We start from the raw sequence: 27,858 nt of genomic DNA, 5'->3' as shown, positions 1-27,858 counted from the left end.
GGCAGTATGTGAACCTGCAGGCTTAACCCACATGCAAATAGATACGTCATTTAGAATTGCTGGCATGGAAAATTAGTATTTACACTTTTTTGTGTGTGAATAGATGAAATATTTGTAAGTATTTTGGAGAAACTTGTCTTTTCTGTAACTCTGTTCATTTTCTTCTGATTCACCAAAAGAAAATGAGAAAAACTCCTTTCCTCCAAATTTCAGCTCAGCTATATTGTATCATATTACATACACAGTATTTAGATGACATACACACAGTTCTGTGTATAACAGAATAGAGTTTAACCACTAACAACATTGTGTACGTGTACTTATATTGTCTATCCTCAAAATAGAAGTTACTCCAATATGATGTCACCAATGTGGCAAAGTCAAGCCCTGAAAGTCAGGAATTGCTTCAGCCTCAATCCAACCTTATGCATTTACAATATAAAGGTTTAACACATATATGCTTTATAATTTAGATCATGTTTGATATACATGGTCAGAAAATGATGGTGTAATGAGAGCAAGGGGATTCTAAACCTGTTCAGTCATCACTGATGCCTCTCAATGTTCCTTCCCTCCCAAAGAATTTACACCTGAGTACACACACCTGGGGCACCGACCATCATCTCTGTAAACAAATTTAATCACAGAAAGTTTATCACAGCCCTTCCCTTCCCTTCCCTTCCCTTTTTAAAACAAAGTAGTTTGTTTCCTGGATTATGAAAACCTAGATCATCAGTGTCTCCAGTGGAATTAAACAACCAATATAAACCACTGGTAACCTGACATACTTCTGCCAGCTAGGCTAGCTTACGAATTAGTTTGAGTTAAATACGACTGCAACAAGTGGTGACATTGCTAAACTTGCATGGATTTCTAGGAAAGCAGAAAGAGACAAGGAATTCACACAATTAAATAGACCTTTTGAAAAACAAGCAATAAAATTTAAGACTCAGTTCTGTAGCCTATGAATATAGATGCTCCTTTTGTTGACATGTTGAATATATGGTAGAAGTTAAAACCAATATTGTTTCCATAGGCGCAACGTATCATTGAACAAAATGCTTCTACAGGAAGACTGCATCGTAAAACTTACAGATTTGGATCAAAGCATAAATGCAAAGAATCTTAAATATCGACTTCTTTTCCCTGCCTTTTTACAACATGTGCTTAGGTTTTGTTATTCCAAAGCCAACCTCATTTGGCTCAAATGCAGGAGCTGAGACATACTAAAAAGTTATTGTAGAGTTGAATCAAAATATTTTTTAAGTTCCCTATTTCACGGCACTTTTACAATACTCTTCTGAGTGCTGTGCAGGCACAGGTTGAGATAGATCAGGGAGAACATTTTTAAAGAGACAGTCTGTTCTACTAAGGGCCTTCCCCAAAGCCAGCAAAGGCAATGCAGAAGGTCCCCTCTCATTTCACAGAGGAGGTGACAGTGCTGCAGTAAGGCACCAGTGGACTCACCCCTTCTCCTCTGGCCTGAACATCTGTCTGTCACAAGTCCTTCATTCATTGCTATTAATTGGAATTAAAATTCTGTACTGCCAGCAAGACCAATACTCATTGCTTGACAAGGACCCTTCTTTTACACATTACTGAGTGTGCCTCCAGCTCTGTTAACTGCAATACAGAAGCTGCAAACATTGCAAGAGGTCAAGAGATCAGGTTGCATCATCGGATGGCATTTTATCCCTGCTCAGCTGCTGCACCCCCTCCTCTGCTCAGAACCAAGCACAGGCAGCACACTGCAGCACAAAACAGAGAGGGCAGCTCTCCCGCCAGCTCTGGGAGGGAATTCGAGAGAGAGAAGGGAAGCACAATTTTACTAGGCAGTACTTGGGTTAGTCATACTCTCAGGCAGATCTGAGTACAATAATGGAGACTTTCGATCTGCCAAGCTTTACTCCTGATGTACTACATGCTGTTTTTACAGAGGGAAGGAGCAGACCACTATGCAATAACCACAGAAAGTAATAAACCAGGGGAAGGGGCAACGTAGCTGGGGAAAGACATAGTCCTACTTACAGAGGCAACAATTACTGTGGCCAAACGCCCAACTCTTGCTGTGAGACCCAAGTGTGAGGGATTTAAGACACCTTTGTCCCTTTGCCCTCTAGCAGGAGTCAGTCGGTACAGTTAGTGCTTTTAGGAGTAGGAGAGTGCAAAGCTAACATACCAAATAATACAGAAAAAACGGGCTGAAGCACCGGAACTAACAGTCGATTGTTAATTCATTAACATTGTCAATTAATTCTTGCACCTATAATAAGTTTAATGCACTGCTGTGGCTCTCCAACACTTTTTCTATGTATAACTATAAGGAAGCCTCTCCTCTGTGCCAGAGGACTTGGCATGTAAATATATTGCCTAATTTCTCAGTGGGAAAGACCAAAGATAAAGAGGTTTGCAGGCTATAATGCACTCTTCTTGGAGAGTTCAGACACAACAGTGTGTAAGGCACTTCTTCTACCCATGCCCACAAGGGACTGCCATAAGTCCTATTTAATTCAACTACTGCATTATACAAGTTCCATCACATCATACAGAACAGCTTTAAATAGTATGGGTTCTGTTATGTTTGATGCACTTCACTATCAGTGCATGATTATTTTTTTAAATCAATGAGATATTAAATACTCCACCATTTCTTTCATCTCAGTGTGAATTTTTTTCACTTGAAGTTAATTTTACAAAATAACACCTTCCTCACATCTCAATCCAACTGTTCTCAGACCCAGAATAGTTAAAACTGGTGAAATGCATAGTTTTGATTTTTTTTATTTTATGCATCACATCGCATGACACATCTTGAAAGCCAGGGCATTTCAAATATCTATGAAAATGACATAATTGCCTGCCAAAATTCACATTACTTTTTCTGCTTTCCCAAATCACTGTTTCCAAACAAATCATCATAGAATAGCCCCTCCAGAGCAAGTACTGCAAACTTATTTAAGCTAATGTACAAAGAGATTTGGAACTGTCTGACCACGGATAAGAAAAGGACCATTTAGGATGCTTTTTACACAATGGTTTATTCCCCTGAGACTCAAACTCTCCTTGTTTAAAGAGGAACTTTCCATATGAGGGGTTAAGCTATATAGTCATACACATCTATAGCATGGCAGCAAGTAAGTTGGTTGTTTTCTACCAATATTTCTAAATTCAAGTCTTAAGGTGCTAGTAAACTTCATGTTCAAAAACTTCAAACACCAAACCCACTGCATGGCAATCCCGAAGCAATAACGTATTGCTAAACAAGATGGGCTGCTTGGCTCAGAAAGTGACATTTGCTCTCCCTCTAGAGTTCTACCTGCATGTGCTGTAACCTATAACTTTTAGCTAGTTGAGTTATTCTGCTAGTGCTGTTGGTTGCTGTTCTTATTCACTCAAAAAAAAGCTAGTGACCTTGCAAATAAATCTTTTCACCAAATCTTATCACAATATTTTATTCAGCCTTGACCACTGGTCTAAACTCCTCTCAGATACATTATAATGCTTTAATGTAATAGCTGCAAGCAAACTACTTACAGAAGTTCGTATTTATATTGTCTCAGTATTCATTATCTTTAGAAGCATCTTCCTCTTTGCTTTTGACATTGGTATATAATCAAGAAAATTCACCCCAAACTGTCTAATAAGACTCTGGACTGCTCTAGAAAAACTAGGCAGATCAGTCTTTTGAACAAAATGGGAATAAAAGCATTTGCTTCGTGCTTATTCAAATATTTCATGTGCATGAAGAAGAAAAAAAAAATCTAAGAAAAACAGATCTCCAGTAATAAACATCTGCTCTTTGTGCCTAGCAGAAAATTTGGCTCCTCTCAGCTGTCAGAAAATCGGAGGTAACCTTTGAGTTCACGAAGCCAACAGCCATGCACTGCCCTGATCCTGGCACTCGCAAAATGTCAAGGATAATCTCATTTCCATTTTGATGAATAATGTACAAAACGGCAAACACTTCTGCACATGTATATACAGGAACTTGGCCGTGGGAACTCAGTAGGTTGTGTGGAAATGGAGGCACAAGAAAAAGATGACTTGAGGGTCAACGAGCCTGATGCCTTTCAAAGCTGCAGTTATTTTACTTTTTTTTAATGTTAGAAGACAATGAGATGAAATAACTAATTTGAGTACATATCAATTCGATTTCCTAGTCCTTGTAGCATTATTGCCCCTCCACTGAGCGAGGGGAGAGGTGGCACTGCAGGGCAGCTCATCGGCAGAGGAGCCGTCGGTGACGCGGTGCTGTCGGCACCGGCTGTCAGTCACCAGCCCTGCAGAGCGCCAGCCCAGCACCTAGCTCTGCGGGGAGCCTTCGCTCAAGAACCCTCTCAACCCGAGACTAAGAGCAAGAATAAAATCTCTCTTACACGCTCCCTCTGTCTCAAAAGGGGCATGTATAAATAAAAAATTCAGCATGACTTCTGAAGGCCAAACATTCCTTTGCATGCAGGAACTCAAGCTGGCAGTCCTTACAAAGGCTACTGGCTAGGTCTTGTTTGGGGTTTTGCAATTATATACTGGGAAACAGAAGAAAAAGAATAAAGAAACCCATGGAGCCAAAATACCTTAAGAAGAGGTATCACATCTATAATTTCTTGGTGTCTAGGTAAAATGGCGCGACAAGCCCAGAAAAACAGCCAAAGCTATGCATTCTTGTCTCTGTTTTTTCTCTGTTTGTACCTATTCTGCTCTGTCTAGTAGGAAACAGGCAGCAACAGCCCAGGGCTGGTTCTAGGTCATGTTCTGGTGCATAGGCTGAGCTTCCAAAGTTTGTTTTTTTCTAAACATTAAGAAGGCTTACATAAAAACCATATATTTTAAAATAAAGGATAATTTTAGGTGTGCCAGAAGAAAACAGAAAATAAACTTCTCTTCCCTATGGAGTTTCTTGGTTTCAGTGGAGGTTACAGCTGCACAGGACCAAGCGTTCACTTGTCACAACAACGACACTGAGCTCTGTCAGAAATGCCCTTCCAGCTGTGCCCCTTGGCCAAGCAAGCCCTCCTGTCCCACCAGAGACCACAGCCTCATGCCCTTCAGAAACAGTGCTCGTCATTACTTCTGGCCCTGCCACTCATCCTCAGCTGCCCTTATGCAAGCTGCCGGCTCCCGGAGGTCTCAGCATCCACCTGAGGTTTTTCTGGCTCAGGTAAACCAGGGAAATTTGACTGAATGCTTCTTACATCGGGAATGGGATGTTGAAATCATTTTGCTTAGCTGATTCTCTTAGTACACATTCAGTCAGAAGGGGCTTTGTCTTCCATGGAACATACTCATTATTTTTTCTGCTTTTGTTGTTTTGGTCTTACATCTCTTTCCCAATTAAACTGATGGTATAAATCAAAATAGAAGTCTTTTTACTTCAGGGAAGCAATCTGAGAGCAAAGCAGGACCGCTACGGTACACATTTACGTTAGTTAAAAGTCTCTCAAATTTCCTACAGAAGTTCACAGTCAAAATGTGACGAGCCTTAAATGCACATGGATTTCTAGATGGTGAGTTGATAGGAAAGGCTTTGTCCGCACCGTCACTTAGTACACATCAGCATTTCAACACACCTTGCACGCACACAGCAGATAGCTGAAGGTACCCTGGTGCTCCGTGCTGAGGAGGGCAAGCAGCACAGCCTCTGGCATGGCTAAAGAAACGCGTGGTTTAAGCTGAGATCGGGCATGCAACACCAGCATTGGCTTTGACTAGCCAACCTGACCGCACACTCAGTGGGACCAGTGGCTCTCCCGTACCACATGCAATCTGTCAGGCAGCTGCTAACAGAGAAGTGTAATTTGACTGCCTCTCCTCTACCCCGGCTGACTTCTGATGGAAGACTCCAGGGAAGAGTGTGTTGCTGTGGCCAAGAACATAGTCTCAAGCTCTATTAAGCTTTCTCTTAAGCTCCTGCAATAGAGGTAAAGATTTCCAAGATGGCAAAGTTGTATCATGCAAGTATTGCACGGATATTGCTTAGAACTTCTGTTCATTACCTTACATGCTTGAGATGCTTTCTGGAGGAGAATAAAATATATACATATATGTGTGCTCAGAGGGCATGATATTGAACTTCTCCTCAGAGCCTGGGGACAGGCCAGTTCGGAGTAGCCCAGGCAGTCTCAATAGATTGCCCTGGCAATATCCTCGCTCAGCCAAGGTCCATCAGGCCCAACAGTCTTTCCTCAGAGGTGGTCATTAGCACAGCAGCAGATAGGGAAAGAAGAAACAAAAGCCATGTAGAAGAGTCCTTGGCTGTTAGAAACACCGTGGGTCCCAGCAATCCTGAACTGAGGTTATCGTGCTCAATAACCACAGGTAAACACTTCTTTCTTTACTCTAAGTCTTACTTTAGGCCTCAACAGAGTTTTTTGACAATGACTTTTGCATTGTATTTTATGGGAAAAAGCACTCATATTTTATCTGGTCTGAAGCCAAATGCAAGAAATAACAGAGGCTGAATATGATGGAGGATGGAACCACGGCTGCCTGTGTTCATACCACCATGTGCTCACTTCTCCCCTCTGGCTCCCAGCCAGCACCTAATGAGCTGTTTTTTTGGAGAAGCACTCTGGTATCACATACTGGAAAGCAGCATAAAACTCTAGGATAATTAATATTTAGAATACATTCTCTTTTAAACGCATGGATGTAAGAACATGTTAGGAACAAAATCCATTGACGCTCTTTGAGTAATGCTGGAAAACACAGCCAGTTATCCAGATCACTCAGGCAGCCACTGGTAAAGTCAAGAAAAGCCCTAAATACACTGCTGCAGATAATGGCATATTCACTATGTGAATTTCTGTGTCACGGGAAAGGGACATGAGCTGGTATTATCCTGCTTGAGACACTTACCGCATCTTAGCAGGACTGTACTAAGCGGAAGCACAGAACTACATTTTGTAAAGAAGGTCTTAAGTAATCCATTTACTTAAGGAGGGTAAAAAGCTCTTCATTTGTAATACAGGCATAGATTTAATGACAAAATGGATTTTCATCAGAAGTTTCTAAAGATTTCTAAAAGGCTTTGAGCATTAAAGAGAATTTGAAATAAGCTTGGAATTTTGCCTAGTGTTTTTAGCTGATTTCTTTCCCCTTCCCCTATCCCAGGCACAAGATGGTAATTAGAGCATATTACATTCCCTCCAGAAAATATATGTCATTATGTGAGAGTCTGTGAATAAGGAGTTCAACGCATCTCTACTTCATGTAACTAATCTCCTAAAAATACAGCATGCGGTAGAACAACAGAAAAGACATTGCCAAACCAATAACATAACTAAGATTTGATTTAGCAATAACTAATATGGTCCTGCAGTGACCTTTAAAACTACCTGCCAAGAATTTTTTATAGAGAGAGAGAAAAAAAAGTGGATCCTATAAAGCCAGTAAAGAGAAACATTACATTGGCAAGTCTCTACAGCGGTAATCAAGGTAATATAGATGTTCATTTGAAGGAAGGGCAATTTGGCTTAACATTATTGAAGTCCCCCCATTTTCTAACATCCTAAAAGCTTTTCTAACTAAAAAAGGCTCTTAAACTGTCATGTGCTGGATATAAACCATCTCAGTCAGAACCACTAATCCCTCAGGAAAGAATTTCTTTGGTAAAAGGGTCTCCCAGGACTGCAGCTAAAAACTTAATAATTCAATTTTGGGGTATCTTTTTTTAATCAATTCATATCAAGAACACATAATGTTTATACCACCTGTGGAATATCTTTCTGTATTTCTGATTAATTAAAGGCTTATTCAGGTCTGAAAGGATCTAGCATTATGGCATTTCCACCAGCTTTTTTTTTTTTTACAGTTATTTACAATGCAGGCTTAATTATCGCATCTTGCAAACTCAGCTTTCATCCCCGAGGTTACATAACACACTTTTAAATAAACAGATTTTTTTTAATACAGGAATTTGAAACTGTGACAACAATCAAGATAATAAAATATAAATTTCTCTTTCTAACCACATTCTTACCACTTGTAAACTTTCCTCAAAGCATTAGCAAACAAGGGCTCTGTTTAATCTAGGGAGCTATATTATTCCAGTTGCATAATAAAACAAAGGCGAAAGGCCTGTTTGATCCGTGGATTATATTTTGTCTGTTAAATTTGCCAGTAGCAGAAGGGCCGCGGGGCGGTGGAGGCTGAGGGGCTGCACAGGCTCCGCGGCCGGGGGCTGTACCGACCCCCCCGGGGCTCTGGCTGCCCAGCCCACCGCGCTCCCTGGGGGCTGCTCGCTGCCTCAGCCGTACACAGCCCACTCCTAGGTACGGTCAATGCAAAACCACATCCTCTTTTAATGATTAAAAACCTAATCTCAGAAAGCAATTAAATGGAAAAAAATAGTCAATAATACAAGATTTCAGAAGAAGTATCGAAGTACCAAGGGAAACGTTGGTTTTACACAACAATTGGGTTTAGTTAGATTAATAATACCTTTTTTTTTTTCTCCTAAAATAATGTATGGAGAAATTCATATCAAAACAACAAACCTCATCTTCATTTTCAATGTCTTTATGCGTCAATTTTTTTCAGAACTTTTGACTGGAATATTTTTTTAAAAAATGGGAAGAAATTTAGGTCATTCACAATGCAGATCTATAATGTTTGCTATTTTAATTTTCCACCAGCAGAATAATTAAGCATTTTCATATTTGTTAAAGCAATGTAGCATGTGAACTATCATGCTACTCTGATCAGAACATGGTCAGCTAATATATTCTTCAACAACAGATCTTCCCTAAAACAAAATGGATAGAAGATTGCATATATAAAGAAGAGAATGAAAAGATGGGTGTAAAGAGAGCATTTATGTTGATTGGCAGCTACTTTTGAAATTCCTCATACACTTGACCTGATAGAACATGCATACTGAAATAGTCTTGAGGTGGTTGAGGGAAAAAAACAAACAAACAACTAAACACAATGCCAGAATTATAAGAGGAAACACTGAATATGCTACAAAAACTAGTAAGTCATTCACATGGCTTTAATGTTGAATCATTACATAGGTTTATTAAGGAACTGAGGAATATATGCATTAAATTCGATTCTCACCAACAGATGCAAAAAAAAAGCTTGCATGGAGGAAACTTCCTGGAGCGCCAGGCTGATGGCTTTTCCACAGACCCTGGGAGGAATCACATTGCACACATCCTCAGCTACACTAATCTAATGGGATTTCCCCAGGAAAAGAACACAGCATAGAACACAACAAACTTAAATTACTGACAGCACAAACCAAACCACTGACCAAGAGGTATACAAGACTTTCTGTAATATCCTCCTTCAGAAATACACTTCAAAGCAATTCCAGCTTAAATCAACGAAATGAAAGCAATTTTGACGTTTGGAAACGGCAGGGCATAGGGATACCACTTGGTGATGTACTGCTAAATTAAAATGAGGATCAAAGTAAATTTCTCTAACAGTGGTATACAGTTATGAAGAACATTCATTCCAGCTCTAATTCTTTAAATGATTGTGCTATGAATATACAGTTCATTAAAAAGATAATTGTTCAGACTTATCCTACAGACATTACCCAACTTAGAAAGTTCCAGCTGCACCTTTCAGAAATATCTGATCATCGTTGCATTGCCAGATATTTACATAATGATGTTTTAAAATGTGAAAATCAAAAAGGGCAAATGCATTTTTAATATGCAGCAGCCTACTAATGATAGCCTAGAAACAATATACATACATGCATATATAAATGCTGTGTGATGATTACACATGCAGTGTGGATACATCAAATGCAAAACACACCTGTTTCTGAAGACAGGGTGCCACACAAACATTGCCCTATTAACTATTTACTATAAACTCTACTAAACTCTTATAAACTAATATAAACTAAACTATGTAATGTAAGCTATAAACTTTACTAAAAACTATTTGAAATAAACTTTACTATAAGCTTTTCTTTTAAAAAAAATCTATTAGTGGAGAATAAGCATGGTCTGTAATCATTCTTACCCTCTTTCTTTCTTTCTCTTTTGAGGCAGGAATTAGTTAGCCCAACTAAGAATTGTGTTAGTCTCTGCAATAGACTTGGATATCAGAGAAAAAAATACTTAATTACATATAGCATGTACATGGGTGTGCTAATATATGATATTTAGTATAAGACAGGATACATCATTGCTGCTAAGGGACTAATGAATGCAATTGCCTATGTAATGCAAATATCTCTGTGGTGTTAATGTGATATACTTTAATGCCTTGTGAAGGCATTTGATGCTGAAGCAGCTTTCTTGAATAGATTAAAGGAGCCAAACTATATTTTTCAAGATTAACAATAACACTGTGCAACTGGTGATGATATAAGGCTGGAGTGCTGCAAGCTTGATGTTTGCTGACTGAGTAAGGTTTTCAAAGGGCAGTAAGGTACAGCATTCCAGCTGAGGCAGACTGCAAAAGGTAACCAAACAAAAGAGTTTTCATGGTTTAGAGAGCCATAAAAATTAAAACCCCACTCTTTAGCTCACTTCTCTGTTCAGGCTGCTATGAACCCCAGTAATGGTTGTTCATGAAAGGTAGGGTGATATTTTACAAATGACACTGAGAGCAGTTTGTCCCTTACAGCTTTTAAAATAGGGCATGTCCTGATTTATGACCTGCAGCTGCTCTGGAGGTGAAAGCACATCGTGTCTGTAGAGCAGCGTGTGAATTTACAGGCCTTCCCCCCACCTCACCTTTCCCTCCACTCTCACTCCTTGTCAGACAGATTTGGGCTCCGAGGATAGTTTAGAGACCCAGGATACATAGGGCGTAATGAAGAGGATCTCAGGTAGTGGCATGGAGATATTTCTGCCAAAGCTGCCTGCATACAGACCGCTGAGACGGTCAATTAGCCGTGCAGAGGAATGGACTTGATAGATAATTAAATTACCCGAGGGGTCAGACCATTAACACATCGCACTGTACTTCACAGGCTACCCAGAAAAATGAATCCTGATTCCTGACTATTTAGGCAGAGCTTGAAAGAAAATAAAATGTGCCATAATGTTAATTATGTGAGCATGAACACCTCTGCAGCATAAAGCGTGTGAGAGAGGAGGGAAAATTTTTTTGTACTGTTTTTTTCAGCTAGCAGGAAGCGACACATCTATTTACAAATTCATGAATGTATAGGGAAAATAAATTAAAAGTCAAAAAAGGCTATCTACTTTGAAGCTTTCTGATATTTGTTTCTTTGTCTCATCTTGTGTTACCTGCTCAAAAGTATGTGAGATGGGGAGGTGAGACCTCCTGCCACAGAAACTCCAACTCAACAGCACTGAATGTTCAAGCATGCTAAAAAAAACTGAGGCAAGAAATAGCAAAGGAAGGGTTTACGTTCTCCTTATAGCTGCACTTCTTTACGGCACCTAAGGAGTACTTGTCCTAAAATCCCTCTATGAAGCCCAAGCCTGTTTGCTTCAGTTGTCACATGCCATTAAGGCATGAAGGGACCATCACGGAGAAAACAGAAAAACCAAGAGGAACCAGCCTGGGGAAGGCAACTGCGACACCAGGTCTCAGCTTTCAGAAAAGGATCTTGGGAATGGTGAGGAGCAACGCCTGAGCTGTTTCTGACAGCAGATTAAGAGGACATCTTAAATTTACTCTGGAGAACCCAAGACCATAGCTACGTATGGTCTTGGATCCTCCAAGGATGAAGGTCCTCAGGAGTAGTCACTCATCCCAGCTGATGACAATGAAACTCCTCATGAGATCTCTGCAGAAACCTTCCCTGCATCCAGAAAACTACATTCAATGAGAATTGTTTTTCAATGACTCAAACTTGAACAACACAATGACAGAAAAGGAACATTTTCTGTGCCAGAAAAACGTCCGATGACTATAGCTACCCTGTTTTCATCGGCATTCACTCCTCACCAGTGCCAGTACCAGCTGTAAACCATCCCTTACTGCCAACTACAAACCCACAAAGAGACAATAGTTTCAACTCCCTCTTCTTGGATCTTGGGGACCTTTTATCTAGTATATAGAAGTACTTTCAAAGAGACAGTCTAGAAAATAGAGTCCAGACATGCTGTATAAAACCTGAAGTATAAGCTTCACTATAGGGGAAGCTCTTGTTTCAGATATTACAAAACTCACCCATTTCACATTGTAGCGACAAATGAGAAAAGTTACTGAACTGAGACTTTAGAAAACATATATCTCAGCATTTATGAGTAGCTTCACTCACTGAAAACAAGGGGTTCTGCTTCATTACCACTCCAATATTTAAAACCTAAAATATTTCTGTTCATTTCCATATAGTGGGTAGCTTAATGAACTTCATTACACATATAAATCCTAGGTGTTGGAAAGGTGAACAAAAACTCCCAAAAGCAAACAAAAAATATTTTTCTAACTTAATCAGCAAGATCAAATTCTGGATAACCCTTGCTGATATCACTTGGAAATAATTAATTTTGACATCAAAATGTGAAGATTAATTTCCTAACCTAAATACACATGGCACCCAATATAAATAATTAACTAAAACAAGGTCCATTAAAAATGGAAACAGAAAAAAAAGGAACGCTGGGAATTGGAAAAATGGGTGCCTAGAATACAAAAAACATTTTCTGTGTTTTAATTACATGCTTCCCTTTAACTGAAAAACACTTTCAGTTAAAAATTAAAGTAGAATTCAATGAAATACCAAAATTCAGTGGAAGAATCAAGAAGCAACTGGTGTGCAGAATTTGTTCCTGGTCTTTGCAAGCAAGGAGAGGTGTTTTGTCCCCTTGCTCCTTCTGAAACTAAATCATACAAGGGTTCGGTGCGTGGCAATACCCCTGGTGGCCCCCCCATCTAAGCACATCGCACAGGCAAGCTATACCATGTACTAGCTAACGATAAGGCATTTGATGATAGATCAGTATTTGTGGATTTACCCAGGGCAACACAGGAGCAAGCAGTGTTGGTGTCTGCATTCAGGCATAAGGATTTCCCACCTAAAATATTCTCTGAGTCTCCACATACAGTCCTCTTTACCACCAAACCAAGGAAAAAATCCTAAAACCACGCTGCATGCTGATGGTCAAGGGTTATGGGGGGGAGCAGAGGAGCTGTAAACCTCCTTCCCTCCACCCTTTCCTTTCCCCAGCCCAGGAGCTGTGCAGTGGGTCTGGGGATGGAGCTGCCGTGCCAGCACAGCCAGGTCTCGTCACCCAGCAGGCTGGCACCCCTGCAGGGCTGAGGGCAGCCAAAGAACACCAGGAATATTGGTAGAAATGATAACAGATCAGCTCCACAGCTGCGGCTTTCACCTCAGGCTGCTCTAAGAGTCTTCGGGGACGAGGGTCCGACAGAGCCACAGGCGGTGGTGGTGTGACAGCAGGTGACACCTCTGTACTCCCACTCCCAGCAGGTGGAAGGTACCAGCCAGCCCCAGTCTCCAGCAGAACTCATCTTTCCACACACCTTTGTTCTTCTGTCCGTCTTCCACGTCAGCCCGAGACTAAAAGGAGAAAATTTATAAATATATATATACACACACACATAATATACGTATAAAAATCCTGTGGATTAACTATATACATATAGTATATAATTCATAAGATTTTTAAATTCACTCATGGCTAAACAAGCAAGGAGGAAGAAACTCCTGAGAACCCACGACCAGCAATACTCACGTTACACACTTGAGAAGCAACCATAATTACAAAGTTGCATGATCAAAGCTTTTAATGCTGAATTTTCACAGCAGTTTGTAACCATTAAGCAAACGTTTCAGCTCACAGGCAAGGCAAACATTACTATGCACCTTCAATGAAGAGTTAAATTTAAGTAAAAAAGAGAAATGAAATTTTTCCATTGTTACACAAATAATTTATATTGTCTGAAACAGAACACACAAGCCCCAGACCCCAGTCTTCCACCTTAAAATGGAAGTTGCAAAAGCTTGCACCCTGCTGGTAAGAATTTTTGCTATAAAATTAGCATTATTTTATTTAGCAAGAGAAGAAAAGTCACACTTTGAAATATCAGCATCAGTCCTGAAACCCATTTATGAGAAGCAATTACTTTAGGTTATTGATTTGAAGCTTCAAGGGAGATGTATCACGTTTGTTTTCAGACTAAAGAAATAAAGAAGGAAATCATTATGTTAGACATAGTATTTCATATTAATGCTAATAAAGTTGTTGGAGAGGTTTTTTGCCACTGTGTTGTATAGAAGTGTGAATAGCAGAATCAAACAAACCCCCAAAGTGCATGCCCTGGGCTCCCCAAACAGCATGTCATAGAAAGCCTAAGGTTTCTCATGACTTAGAAAAAAACCTGATTTTGTGTATATAGTTAATGGAAAACGATGAAAAAGTGTTAGGAGTAGCATCCACTCTTTGCATTAAAAAAAATCACGTTGATCCAATGTTAAACTCAAGATGAAAAAAAAGGAGAAAGCTTTACATGGAACTGGGGTGTTATCTTCAGTCGTCTTGTTCAGAACAAAACAAAGTGCCTTAATCTACAAGCCCATGGTTCAGATCAAGAATCTGCGGTTTTCCAAGCATAGATCCTACCCTGAGTCCAAGACCAAAAAGCAAGGAGCCGGGATATGTAAGCAAGTGTCTGCCCAGAGCTTCACAAACTGCAGTCCTTGCTTCGCTGGCATCGGGCGTGCTCCTGACTGTTGGGAGGATCAAATATGTTTTTTCCATTTGAGAACCTTTGCCCGTGATTATTTCCAAGATCATTGGTACCTGAAGAAGGCGGGCGTAGGTGTCCATCCTCCCTATGGAGAGGAAGCTCACAGTGGTTCTGGCACAGCCTCGCTCACTCCTGAATTAGCCTGATTTATTTAGCGATGACTCCTCAGCAGCAAGACACAACACCTTAACCACAGCGTCCTTTTTTGGTGAACTTTTAGCAATACCAGAAAAAAAAAAAAAAAAGAAAAAAAAGCTGAGTTTTGAAATAAGGGCTGTTGTGGGAAGGATGCGCCCAAGCTGATTTGCCATACAGCTAAAGCTGGTGTCTGAATAATTCCCTGCCATATTAAATTCTGTAACAAATTACTTTTTACCTAAGAACTACATCCAAATTCAAAGGAAAGGCATGTTCTCAAAAGCCGTGCATAACCACAAAAGGAAAATCTCAGACCTGTAAAGAGCAACTCTCCGTACCAGAGATACAAACCTGTTCCCACAGAGAAAAAAGGAGGAAAAGGGGTGTCAACACTCTGTGTAGTCCCTGGGCTGGCAATCCCATCCCAGTCCCCAGGCTGGCAGGGCTCTTGGTCACCTGAAAGCCACTCCCAGTATATGCACCCTTTTCATCTGTATGGATTGTTACCCTTGTGACAGATCATGCAGCCTGACTTGCAGTAGGTCATGCGCTACAGCATCAGTAACACTGTAAGTGTAGATCGCTATTGAATATAACTAAGTTACACACAAGCCTCGATGGGAAGGCTGGCATACTCAAGCATCATTGCAGGTGTGTGGAGGTAGAAATATCTGGCTAGTTTAGATCATACTTCAAGTTTGAACACATTCAACGGCTCTGGAATAACGGTGAGAAAAAACAAAAACACTGTTTCAAAATACTTCGATTTTAGGTGAGGCTAGATATTAATTTCATAGCAGAAATATACATTTTTTCATTGAGGCATGCAAAAAAAAAAAAGGATTAGCTTGCTTAATAGGTGACCTTTCATCACCTGAATTTTAAATGAATTCTAGACCAACTTTATTATGTTCTCAGCATCGTTTTATTTGTAGCAATGTTTCCAACAGTCAAATAGGACGGTCAACATTGAGAAAAATGGATTTGTTTAAAATTTGGTTGCCTAGGAAAGCAGAACAAAATAAATTGCTAAGGTTAATGCTGGGTTTTGATGAATTATCATCAGCTTCAGAGCATCTACCATTTGCAGTGATGACAAAAGTGAATGCTGTTGGGCTGCGTAACGGCATGGAGGGATGTGCTGGGGTCAGGGCTGGCACGATGGATGTCCACCACACAGAGGGGAAGATCTCAATGCAATTCCCCCAAGACTGCCCCAGGCGTGAAACTGCACCACACTGGGGAAACAGCACTGCCAAAACATGAGTTACAAGCAAACTGGTGGTTAAGAGGAATCAACATGCAACACCAGAAGTAAAACTTTGGGGTGGGAGAAGAGAAAGGCATAAGACTGCACTTGCAGAAGAGCTCATTTTTGAAGGCAAATCAGGATCATGATAAAAAAAAATATGTAACTACAGGAATCTTCTACCCGTAAATACACAGGGTTTTTTACTGTAAGATTCATGTGCACAGATAAATACCTACAGAAACTTGGCCTTCCCTAAACCACACTACACTTGGTTTAGATTCTTAGATGTTTACCTAAAACATTATTTTAGGTTTGATTTGTTTGGGGATATTTTTGAGTTTTGTTTTTAGTTTTGGGTAGGGGGCAATTAAGGTTTCTCTCACTAAAGCAACTGATATAGTGGGATACTGCATCCTCCAGCTCTGAGCTCCTGCAGCCCCGCCAGCCTCCAGGCAAGACACATTTCCATTCATCATGCTCCAGAAAAGCCCAGCCTGCACCCGCAGGTGCCTCCCGAGGGGGCTGGAGACCACACAGTCCCCTCCACTCACCCCCCCCACCCCCCCCACCCCACTCACCTCCACATGCCTTCAGATGAGCTGCCATGGGAACACCTCCGCTTGGGCCCCTCTTATTTTGGGAAGGGAGCAAGTGGAACAGCCAATTCCACCGACTTTGCAATATGGCCATTAATGGTATTTGCCTGTATTTTTTTAACATTTCCCCAGCCGTAGCCGATTTCCATGATGCATCACACAACACAGCTGATAAAAAACACAGTAACCAGGTGTGACAAGTAACAACATAGTAATAAATGATGTAACAGCATTGGGAATTACAAAACCAAAAAACCAACAAAAGCATTGTTTTCTGGATCACATGGTTAAAAGGCATGTAGTGCTCTCTCTCACTCATGTACTATTTATATGTTGGATGGGAAAATAAATATTGCAACAAACAAATTTTTTTTCTATGCTATGAAACTTTGTTCTCTCTGACATACCTGGAGGTTTTATTTCTTCTTTTTCAAGAAGTCTATAAAAAAGTCCTCTCAAATGAGCAATTAGGCTTATCTCACTTGCTCCATTTAAGATCACACTATGATTGTTCTTACCATGAAAGAGTTTGACTACATAAAACTTTACAGCCAGGTAGATTTGTTTGGTTTATAACACAAAAATATATGCTATAACAGGGAGGAGGGTGATCACAGTAAGGAGCTGAAATGACTGCAAGATTTTTCACACTTTTCCCTGGAATTACTCCCATTATGTAAAATCAAACAAGTCTTGCCACCTGTCTACAAACCCCTCTTCATTTCAACCTTTGATGCTCCAAAGCCATTGACTTTGCTGCTAGTCTTCATAAATTGCAAATTGCTGTGGAAAGTACAAGCACCAAAAATAAAGGCAGGAGAGGTCGTTGTGGATAACGGGCCATCTCCAAAGCTGGTACAACCCAGCCACCAGCCACCTGCTTCTAGAGCCGCCTTCGGCACATGGGCACCAACGGGCAGGTGACACTCCCTACATGCAGAGAATCTTTTTTCCCTCAAAGCAGAACTGTTCTCCATTTTTCCTGTTTCTATGTTAATGTTTTATATATTAATAATTATTTATATAACATTATATATTTCTATTTTAACGTTTCTATATTTGTATAATAATCACATAGAAAACATTCACTGTTACAGTCACAGTCAGGCTTAGTCTTTGGTATATCTTCTAACAATATAAGCTGTTTCATTCATTGTCTCAGACCTTGTCTTGGTTTTTTACTATAGAGGAAAAAAATTTCACTTAAAAATGCCTGTCTGTATTACTGGCTGTGGTCATGCATCAGGGCGAATCGAATTTACAAGACTGATTTCTGATAAATACATGATCTGTGATGCAAAAATGAAATTTCAGTTCCTTTTAAGACAAATTAACACCTCCTGGGTTCCACCCATCACCGTGGTTAGCATATCCCCCATGAGATAGTGGACCACCACAGAGCAGGAGGGACAGGAGCTTGCTTGCAAAAGGCAAAGTACCTAAGCCAAGACCCCCAGTTAAACGGGGTCCAGACCAGAAGCAATATAACGTTACTTCCAAGCTACCAGATCACACTAGGACCTGGAAAAGGAGTTGCACCAAATGCAGCAAAATCATATGGGTGAAACCACACAGTCCCAGCACCGTGATACCCTTGGCTTTGGAAAGTTTAAACTCCTCCCTGGAAGCCCCTGTGTAGAATTGTGCCCCTTCCCTGCCCACATCTGGAACACAGGCTGGGGAGGAGGGGAACAACGCAGGATGGAGAGGGGAGAAAAATACCATGGAGGCTGTTTGGGAAAGTGCCCCAGATGATCTGGAAAACAAGACTTACTTGCCTTTTTTTTTTTTTTTTTTTTTTTTTTTTTTTTTTTTTTTTTTGACATGAGGGATAGCTACAGCTAATAAACGATCTAGGAAATGTGCCTTGAGTTAATTACTTATCCTGTTTATTGCTGCACTGTAATCAAACTGAGCTGTTTTCTAGGCAAGCTGTTAAATATAACAAAGCAAATAGCAATGCTGATTTGGGAAATTTAATATCACAAAAGGCACCAAAGTCTGTAACACAAACCTAGGACCAGCCCAAGAAGGACATTGCTACATTCACATACGCCCACAAATGCCAGCACTTACAAGGCTCAAAGCTTCTCCTCCCCGCAGGGAAGGACTGCCTTGATGTTAATGTGAAATTCCACCCAAGTATGATATTTTGTCTACATTTGGAAAATAGTAAGACATTTGGGTGGATTGTTTTCCTTTGGTTACCAAGGACAGTCTGTCATAGAAAATCACCTCCACGTGAATTTAATTTCCTGCAGATACTGCAGCACACCCTCCTCCCATAAGTCAGTTTTTTGGGGCATCTCTTGGAATGAACTGATGCTAACCAAAACACATCCTCTGCCTTTTAGGCAGGGTTTTTTCATGTTGTTTTGTCAACTTCTCCATAAACTGTCATTATTTGCAGGGTCACAGAAACAAGAAAACCCTCACAATTGTTCCATTATTGTTTGCCCTGTTTCTTCAGTGCCAAGCATCTTCCTTTCCTGTCTTCTTTTTGTCACCCTCTTCAGAACAAGGTTCTTTGAGGGTGAAGGGAAAGCTTACAGAGCCTCATAAAATGAAGTTTGCCTAAGAAAAATTTAACTTCTTTTTTTTAAAATCAAACCTGATCATTTAATTCTGTAAGCTCTCCCCTTACCTTCCCAATCTGACTTCTGCCTTTCTCTGCTCTGCCTCCCAAACTGAGAAACACACTAATTTCATAGCTGCAGCTACCCCTTGTCCCAGAAAGAGCCTGCCTTTCTTTTACAGTCTAGTTTACTTCCTGGAATTAGCAATGTTAAGTTTATCACTTTATTTTTTGCACTGTAAAAACAGTAGAAAGAAACCACTTCAAGCTGAACTAAACACAGTTTGGACAGTGCAGTGGCTTCAGGCCAGAAAATTCTCACAGCCAAGAAGTAGCAAGTATTATTCAGGTTGTTGGAAAAGTCTTTTCATGGCTGTATCTGAGTAAGTGAGCCCATGGTGCACATTTAGCTATGAAGGCTGGAATTGCTGCTCCACAACCCTAAATACTATTATTTATGTTAAAAAAAAAAAAAAAAGTTATTTCCAAAACAATTTGCTCTTCCTCCAGTTAAAACCCAGACTTCTTTACTCAGAAGTTCCACATTTCTGATACAGTGCGCTAGTATCAATTTACTGTAAAAAACAGAAGTAAAAACATTTTGAAAAGCCTGACACCTCTTCTTTACAGAAACCTTATGCACTGTAATGGCACCATTTCAGCTGTTGTATTATAGGCTTATTTCATATTTAAATGTAATTATGTTTGACCTTTGCTCTAATAAATCCTTGAACCAGAATTGGAAGATAAGAAATTCAAATACCCTAAGCTTGCTAAAGATAAAATGCTGAAAGAAAGGTGATGTTGCTTAAATAGCTTTGCTCAAAAATCAATACAGAATACATTCATAAATTAACAATCACTCTAGACTAAAACATTTATTGCTGGAGGAACACTGCATAATTAAACCATGGGAATGAATAACAAATTAAAATTTAATTTTAATTTTTCAGTTCTTTTTAAAGCCTTTGGTTAAAAAATTAACTTGGCTACACCTGACTATTTCTACTGGAGATTATGTGCCTTAATTGGTCATGACTCCAAAAACTGGAGTTCTTTAAAGGTCAGGCTCCAGCTAAATGATTTTAACTGGATTTATGCCAAAATCCAGAGATGCATAGGCTCGGGGTAACTGGCATAGGCCAAGAAAAAAAAAGAAAAAAAAAAAAGAAAAGCAAATACTGCATTTGTAACCCCAAAAGGGAAAATTCTGATTAATCAAATCATTTAAATCATACTTACCCTTGACCTTGTGAATTGCCAAATTAAAAACAGTTGTGTGCTTCCAGCCTGCGCTGGATTTAAGCACTGCAACCTGTGCTGGTGTTACATCGTGGAGCAGGAGGAGCAGAGCCGGAGGATTAAGGATGCTGCTGTGGTCCTGACAGCCGCTCCTCTCTCAGTTCAGGGTTGGGATTTCTTTGTTTGATACGATTTTGGACTAGGTGGACTGAATGGCTATTTAGAACTGGCCCACAAGATTCGAGGCAGCCCTCCAGCTTGCCCCAAGCTGCATGGGGCTGCAGCCTGGGCACCTCACGCTGCAAACTGGAGCATTGACAGCAGAGAAAATCAGGATTGTTTCAAGAGTGCTTCCAAACTGAAATGCCACCGTAGGTGCCCCTGGAGTGATTTCCAGGCAGCGGTGCCTGCCACAGTACGTACATCACTCCTCCCTTTCTCTGCCTACATTGCTGTCTTAGGCATCCAGCATGACCTGAGCAGCGCATGCACCGTGTATCACCAAATGTCCCTTGTTTTCTTGAGACATCAAGAAAAATAGCTCAAAAAACTCAAGTTCCTTTTTTTCCCCCCACTTTAGTTTTCTAGGATGTTTTTTCCAGGTTATAACCATATGTTCACACAGAAAGCTGTTTCAGACCAGAGTAAGATGCAAAGGAAATGAAGCTGGGATGATTACTGTTTGCTCTTTGAAAATGGGCAAGCAATACAAACCTGCAGGAGCAAGGCATAAGATTTAATTCTTTTTTCTTTTGCCATTTCACGTTCCATTTTGCCTCCCTCTGTCAAAATCATCCCTGGCTGTTCAGCATGAGGTGTCACTGATTAATCCCAGGGAAGTAGGGGGTTAGGAAGGAGAATAATTACATCAGGCAAATGTGATATGCTGCCTACAGCACTTAGGTTTTATAGGCACCTTTGACCTTTTAGCTGCATTCTGAACAGTGACAGTTGCTGCTTTTCCAGGTAAAACATGCCTTGTGTTAAATAAGGGAGGGGAAGGGGTAAGATGGGGTAGGAAGGACAATTAACTTCCATAAAATAATTAGATAATTTCTTCCAGATGTGTTGGCTTCTGCTGATTGCCTTGGATAAATTATAACCAAAGCACCTTCTCTGTACACGCCAGTCTCTTTCAATATATCTATTATCAGTCACGCAGTGGTGAAGCGAACACTGAGTGGCCACAGAGAGATAAATTTGAAGAAATTCTTTCCGTTAGCAGACCTGCCAGGAAACTATAATACAGGAATTTAGTCTTTTAGGAAATATATGGTAGTTTTACACTATAACTATCATTTAGATATTTTGGATGGGATTGATCTGGGTGCATAAAAATGGAACTTGTACTCTTTTTTTCAGTTTTAGGAAGGTATCAGTAAAGGATGAAAATGTCTGTATCATGAAGTTCACATTAAAAAACATCATTAGTAGATCACTTGACCTTTGCTTCATAGGTCAATTCTGTGAATCGAATTTCCTTCAGCATTAAATATTTTTGTTCACAGTACTTAAAAATACCATTTCTTCAGAGAAATAAAAATCAGCAAAGCAAGCTGGCCCTTTTCTCATAGATGCGGCAGGGTGACGAAGATGCACAGCATACTTTGGGGTTCCTCTCTTCACGTGAAATGTTGATGTCCAGTGAGGGCAGACCAGTTAGAGATGTCTTACTCCAGACCAGCAGGTCTGGGGGAGTCTGACTGCAAGGGCCAGTCCCGTTGGTACAGTCCTCTCTTACATTGCTAATGATGACAAACCTGAGAATGGTTTCAGTGCATCCCTAAATCACCCCAGCTGGTAGGGTCTCCCCTGCTATATGCTCTGCACAACCAGAAGAAAAATAAGTAGAAATAGAAATATTTTGAGCACAAATCAAAAATAAGGTAACAAGTCTCCTCAAAGTAACTGCCTTCAACCAGTGCTGGAAACACGATTCCTTATGCTGGTCTGACCCAACGTATGTGTTTGGTTCTTACTTATACCCATATCAGCCTGAACCCAAGTGAAATCCTCATGGTACTTTTGCACATATTAAATTAGATGAGATTTTCAGAGTCGTAGATTTTGGAGCCAGAAGAGACTGTTATGATCTATTTGAACTCATGCATCACACAGGCTGTAAGTTTCACCAAGTGATTCCCACGTGAAGACCATAATTTATAACTGACTACGAATATACTTTAAAGCAAGAAATCAAAGTTCTCTATAAAAAGGTCAGTTATTTCATGTAGGATGAATGATAGATGAGACCTAACAAATTAAATACATACAGCACTTTTTTGATACCAAAATACTCCTTAGAATATGTTTTTTGTTACACATCAGCTTTGCCCATTGTAAGATTAAAAGCATAGTGCAAATACAGCCCTGGAGAAGGAATCCTACCTGACCATACCCAGCTGCTTCCTTTCACCTAATACACGCGAGAAACGACATTATACGGAAAACCAGAACATAATCTTTATGGCACATTAGCAAAACAGCTAAACAGTGAAGCTGCAAAACCAGAAAATAATCCTTTTCTTTTAATGTATGGTTTTCCTTGAGATTTTACCAGCACTTAGCCAAATAAGCAATATGCTCTCCTCATGCACACAAGAAGGAACGTATTTCATCTCTAAGCATTTACACCTTCTGAAACCAAAGAATACACCAGGCCACATTAACCAGCATATGCTGAAATGGGGAGAATTTCATCGTAAATATAACTTGCAAAGACACAGGAGGTTCATTACCACAGTTGTCAAATATTAATGACAAATCCAAAGAAAAAAATGTCAATAAAACACAACATGAAAGAGCCTTGAGAAACAGAGGTGAAGGGTAGTTCCTGTCTGGGTGACATGCAGACACCAGGAATATCCAGCAATACCACTCCAGGTACTCCAGGTACAATTTCAGTGTTACTTGGAATAAAAGGAGTGGCAATTCTCTAAAAGCCTCTGGTGAAATAGGGAGATGGACTCAGAAATATCTAAATTAGACACTCCAAAAGAGACTGAGAACTTTTTCTTTCCTCTCAGACGTGAAATGGTGCATTTTTAAGAAAGAAGACCTTCAGAAGGTCTCTATTACACAGTGGACCTCATCGCAAGATATTCGTTGTTACTCATTTAGATTGCACTGAGGCTGAGCAGGCTTTTAGCACTTATCCCTGCAGAAGAAAAATACAGCAATTCTTGGGGAACATTTCTTGGAACAGAAGAAAAAGAGAATGAAAAGAAAAAGAAAAAGAAAAAGAGAAAAGAGAAAAGAGAAAAGAGAAAAAAGAAAAAAGAAAAAAGAAAAAAGAAAAAAGAAAAAAGAAAAAAGAAAAAAGAAAAAAAGAAAAAAAGAAAAAAAGAAAAAAAGAATAAAAGAAAAAGAAAAAAACATGTTTTCCTCTCTATCCCCCTACCAGGGTCCAGAGGCAATTTTAGAATTTACGGATACAGGACAACTCTGCAAACCCAGTGGGAAGTTCTCCTTCCCACACGGTCTATGGGAGATTTGCAATGGCACTAACAGCATCATTAAGGGCTCACAGCTAAATGCAGGAACGAAATCTCATTCATGTCTACAGCAGCCAGTAGAGCCAGCACCCCAAAGGCAACACACGCGGGGTGTGGTGGGGCTTTTATTAGAGGGGATGCTCTTTCCCAGCACTGCCAGTCACACCACAACGACCTGAAGTCCAACTGCACGGAACCTGTGACAGCTCAACATCATCTGCAAGTCTGATCACCATCAAAATTCCTGGCTCGACATAATGGGCACCTGCCTCAGAAGGCACCCACTACCTGAATTGCTTGAGAAAATGTTTGTATCTCAAACAGCTACCGTGATCATTGTCCCATGAGTACAACCAGTCGCACTTCAGATACCTTTCACATTTCTGCTTATTTGCATCACTTGCATGTTTCATACCAGGTGCATTTCTAAGGAAAATGAACAGTTGACATGGCACATTTGTCCCACCATTCTACAGTATTTCCCTGACTTTTGGCACCTGACACGGATACTCATGAAGGAACATTTACCCAAGCAAGCAGTGATTTGCTACAGTGTAAGTGGACATTTTTCACCCCAAGGCTGCAGACAATTGCCGTTCACATGGGGTTTCAAAGCCTGTAGCTGAGCATGATGATAACAGAGACTTCACTGTTCCCAATCTTGGATATGCACAAAGGGGCATTTTTTGCAGTTCAAGCCTTCCCTGCTTGCAAAAAGAACGCACAAGGAATTAAAACGTGTGTGTAACGGTTAGCACAACAGCTCATACTGTTAAATCACACACAGACAGAAAACACTATCAACTGTGGTACTGTGTCTATAAGTAGCCCTGAAGTTAAGAGTCACAGAACTCTTGGCTGCTAGTATATTTTTTCTCTTAAGTATTATTTTAAATAATGCAAGAGTTTTAGTTTCTGACAAATCACAAGCCAGGTCACAAGCTGTTTAAAATAAAAAAATCAGTTAATTTGTTTCCCAACACAAAATATCTAGCAAATATTGCAGAGTTCTTTCCCTATTCTAAACAATTTCACAGTCTCCAAATATGTATGAGGTTAAGGTCTCTGTGACTAGCCTCACTTTTAACCCTGATCTGTTAACCTACATTGATCTACTTTATTCCCAGCAGTATTTTGTGACCATATGATTTTTTTCTTAATAACCATACTTACACCTGAAGTGAAACAATCCTTTGAAGTCCAAATGTTCTATCTGCTGCCTCTTCCCTCTGAAACAGATACACAGGTCAGCACGCTAAAGGTTAAGTTTACTTCTGATGTCTTTTAGGTGATTTTCCTCCCCCAGAAGAAAAGAAATAGGGTAGAAGAGTATCTCAGACTCAGGAGATGCCTTGACTCCTGTGCTGTTAAAATTTAAGTGGCAAAAGTATCATAGCCCTGCCCGTCCTCAGACATAGTTAATCAGCTTTCTGGTGGACATACTGATACAGGGACACTCAGGTAGAAATCCTACATCTTCCTACTTCCAGGCACAGCCCACTTCTCTAACCCATCTTACATTATACCCATATTGGGTTTACTATGTCATGTGAAAACCAGTGTTAAAACAATTACTATTTAAGTTTTCCTAAGATAATTACCCGAAGTGAAAATTGGTTGAAAAACATGAAAGAAAAGGCCACACAGCCAGCCAACAGTGCAACACGCCATAAGCAGGACAGGACTGGAACCCAGGAGACCTGGATGCTATTATCCTGCACTCAGCAACTTAGTTAAATAAATCACTGCACCTCTGTTCTCCCCATCAGGTTAGTGGAGACAATGATAATGACTGCTCCATAAAATCCTTTGAGATTTACTGTTTAAAAACAATCTGAAAGGTAGGTATGCTATTCTCTTGATTAGATTATTTTATATCACTGTTCTTCTCATCAGTTTACTCAAGTTGTGAATTAGAGTCAGTAAGAAAGAAAAAAAATAGGTGCAGCTTGGTGGTTACACTGGAACTAAGCAAACCTTTCCAAAAAATTAGCTATATTCTACATGTGCATGAGGGACAGCAATTAAAATTAAAAAAAAAAAAAAAAAAAAAGTCTTCCCAGATCAGTGTACTAGTGCAAAAGCTGCAAGGCATTAATCACCACAGAAAAGGTGTCCTTAGTCACTGAGTGACCAATACCACTCTTCATGAAGGTGGTCCAAGAGAGGGAGCACCAGCATCTCTTCTGAAGAGTACCACAGCTTCCTGAGGGTGCCCTGTCTCATACGAGAAACACTAGGTTTGAAAATAAACTCTTAAAAAACTTGTGTGTTCAAATAGAGTAATGGTGCCAAAATCAGCTGGAAAAAATATAGAAAACTTTCCAAATCCAGGAGAATGGAAAGCTAAGGCTATTTACAAAAAAATGCATTTTATCATTAACTGGATGGCTGCATTTTCACTGGTACAAATACAGTTAGTTCCATTGAGCGGACACAGGAGTTTTTATAGAGATAATAAAAGGAACTATCAAGAAAAATAGAAGATAGATCCTTGCCAGGATCAATCAAAAAGCCTAAAAGATAAGTAAAGCCAAGCAAGTATGCCCACCAATTCAGAAGTTTGAAAGAAGACATAAAAATATAATTCAATTATGCAATGAAAGACCACTGAGCAATCCAAAAGCTATGTAAAACCAGGTACTGAAATATTAAACTAGTTAAATCTGAAATAACACCTAAGAAAATAAGCTCAATAAAGACAACACAATTCAGAAGTAATTACAATGGTAGAACTGAACGGTTTATGAATGAGCTCTGTATAGCTGACGAGCCGGATATTTGCAGGAACATTTTCTTCTGAAGAAACAAAAAGTGTAAAAAGAAAAAGGCTGGCAGTGAAATAACAAGGAGATTATTGTGGATTTTAAAAGAGTTTTGTTAGCATGTAAATGGAAGATGTACCTGATGTGAAGTAGCTTTAAGCATGAAAGGAAAAAGGAAAGCACAGGTTAAGCTGTAAGTCGTATTGGGAATTAATGAGAATTAACAGAAGCATAATTGTACCTCGTTACTTTAGAAAGTAAGAAAATTTTAATATGCAGGGAAATTTACAGGAATGGAAAAACTGAAGATTTTTACAGAGGACACATAATTTTTTCTTCCTGGGTGTTGCTGTCCCATTGAGTGTTTGTTGGCATAAATCTGGCTTTCCGTGTTTTTCAGTCTATCTTCAATATTTCCTCTGCCTCTCTGGGTTTTACACTCAGGATTTCCGCTCCCCCTCCATTGCTTGATGACAGGATAGCTTGAGCAGTATCTAAACATGAATCAACCCTAAAAGGAGGAAAGATGTGTTTCTCAGCCACGACTCCTGTGCAGTGAAGTAGCTGCTGGAGAATGCTGCAAAATTAAATGTTATGAGGAGTCTGAAAAGATCAGCTGCAAACTCAGAGTTAGGAAGCACAAACTTACATACACTTCATCCCAGGCTCAGTAAATTTACTCAGAAGCTTTGACTATTGATAAGGGAAATACAGAGAGACACTTCAGATGTGCAGGTACTACCTTAGCACCATCACACCAGACAAATTTACTTTTTTAATTAACCTCTCACCAAGTTAAGAAACTTTGCTTTGTAGAGTGCTCTGCCTAGGAACGTTGTTCTCTGTATGCTGGGCATTTCAGTAAAACAACTATTTTCTCTTGCACAATTAATGAAGCTTCAGATGTAGAGAACAATCTATTGCTCATTTCACTGATGTGATTTTGTATAAGTGTGTGGGAAGGGAACACATAATCGAGTTCATTAAGTCAGCCAATTGCCTAGGACTGACCCTGCAGAAATACTGTATTTAGTTACTGAATTCCCCCGAATGCCAGTGAAATCTTGGAATGACTACATCTTCTTTAAGTGAAGCCAATCTGGATATGGTCATAAAAGTTCATCTGCTGATTTAATAC

General features: G+C 39.8%; 2 long non-coding RNA genes across 4 annotated transcripts in view; both read right to left on the bottom strand.

The window, feature by feature from the left end:
* The window catches only part of LOC121094054, a 35,057-nt gene extending 18,475 nt beyond the window's left edge, over positions 1–16,582 (bottom strand). The window contains exons 1-2 of one of the 3 annotated variants that reach the window (XR_005829732.1): positions 14,712–16,582; positions 9,061–14,638 (exon numbers count right to left, since the gene is read on the bottom strand). This is a non-coding gene — a long non-coding RNA (uncharacterized LOC121094054). Of the gene's footprint in view, positions 1–9,060 lie in introns of all 3 variants that reach the window. The other 2 variants (XR_005829730.1, XR_005829731.1) reach the window with 2 other exon arrangements.
* A 7,214-nt stretch (positions 16,583–23,796) lies between these two features.
* LOC121093881 overlaps positions 23,797–27,858 on the bottom strand; it is a 51,704-nt gene continuing 47,642 nt past the window's right edge. Inside the window, exons 9-10 of the long non-coding RNA XR_005829684.1 lie at positions 25,129–25,184; positions 23,797–24,659 (exon numbers count right to left, since the gene is read on the bottom strand). This is a non-coding gene — a long non-coding RNA (uncharacterized LOC121093881). The remainder of the gene's footprint in view (positions 24,660–25,128; positions 25,185–27,858) is intronic.

The sequence above is a fragment of the Falco naumanni genome, chromosome 9, assembly GCF_017639655.2.
Source record: "Falco naumanni isolate bFalNau1 chromosome 9, bFalNau1.pat, whole genome shotgun sequence".
Taxonomy (NCBI): Eukaryota; Metazoa; Chordata; class Aves; order Falconiformes; family Falconidae; genus Falco; species Falco naumanni.
Note: the sequence above shows the minus strand (reverse complement) of the source record. Positions and strands in the feature narration are given on the sequence as shown.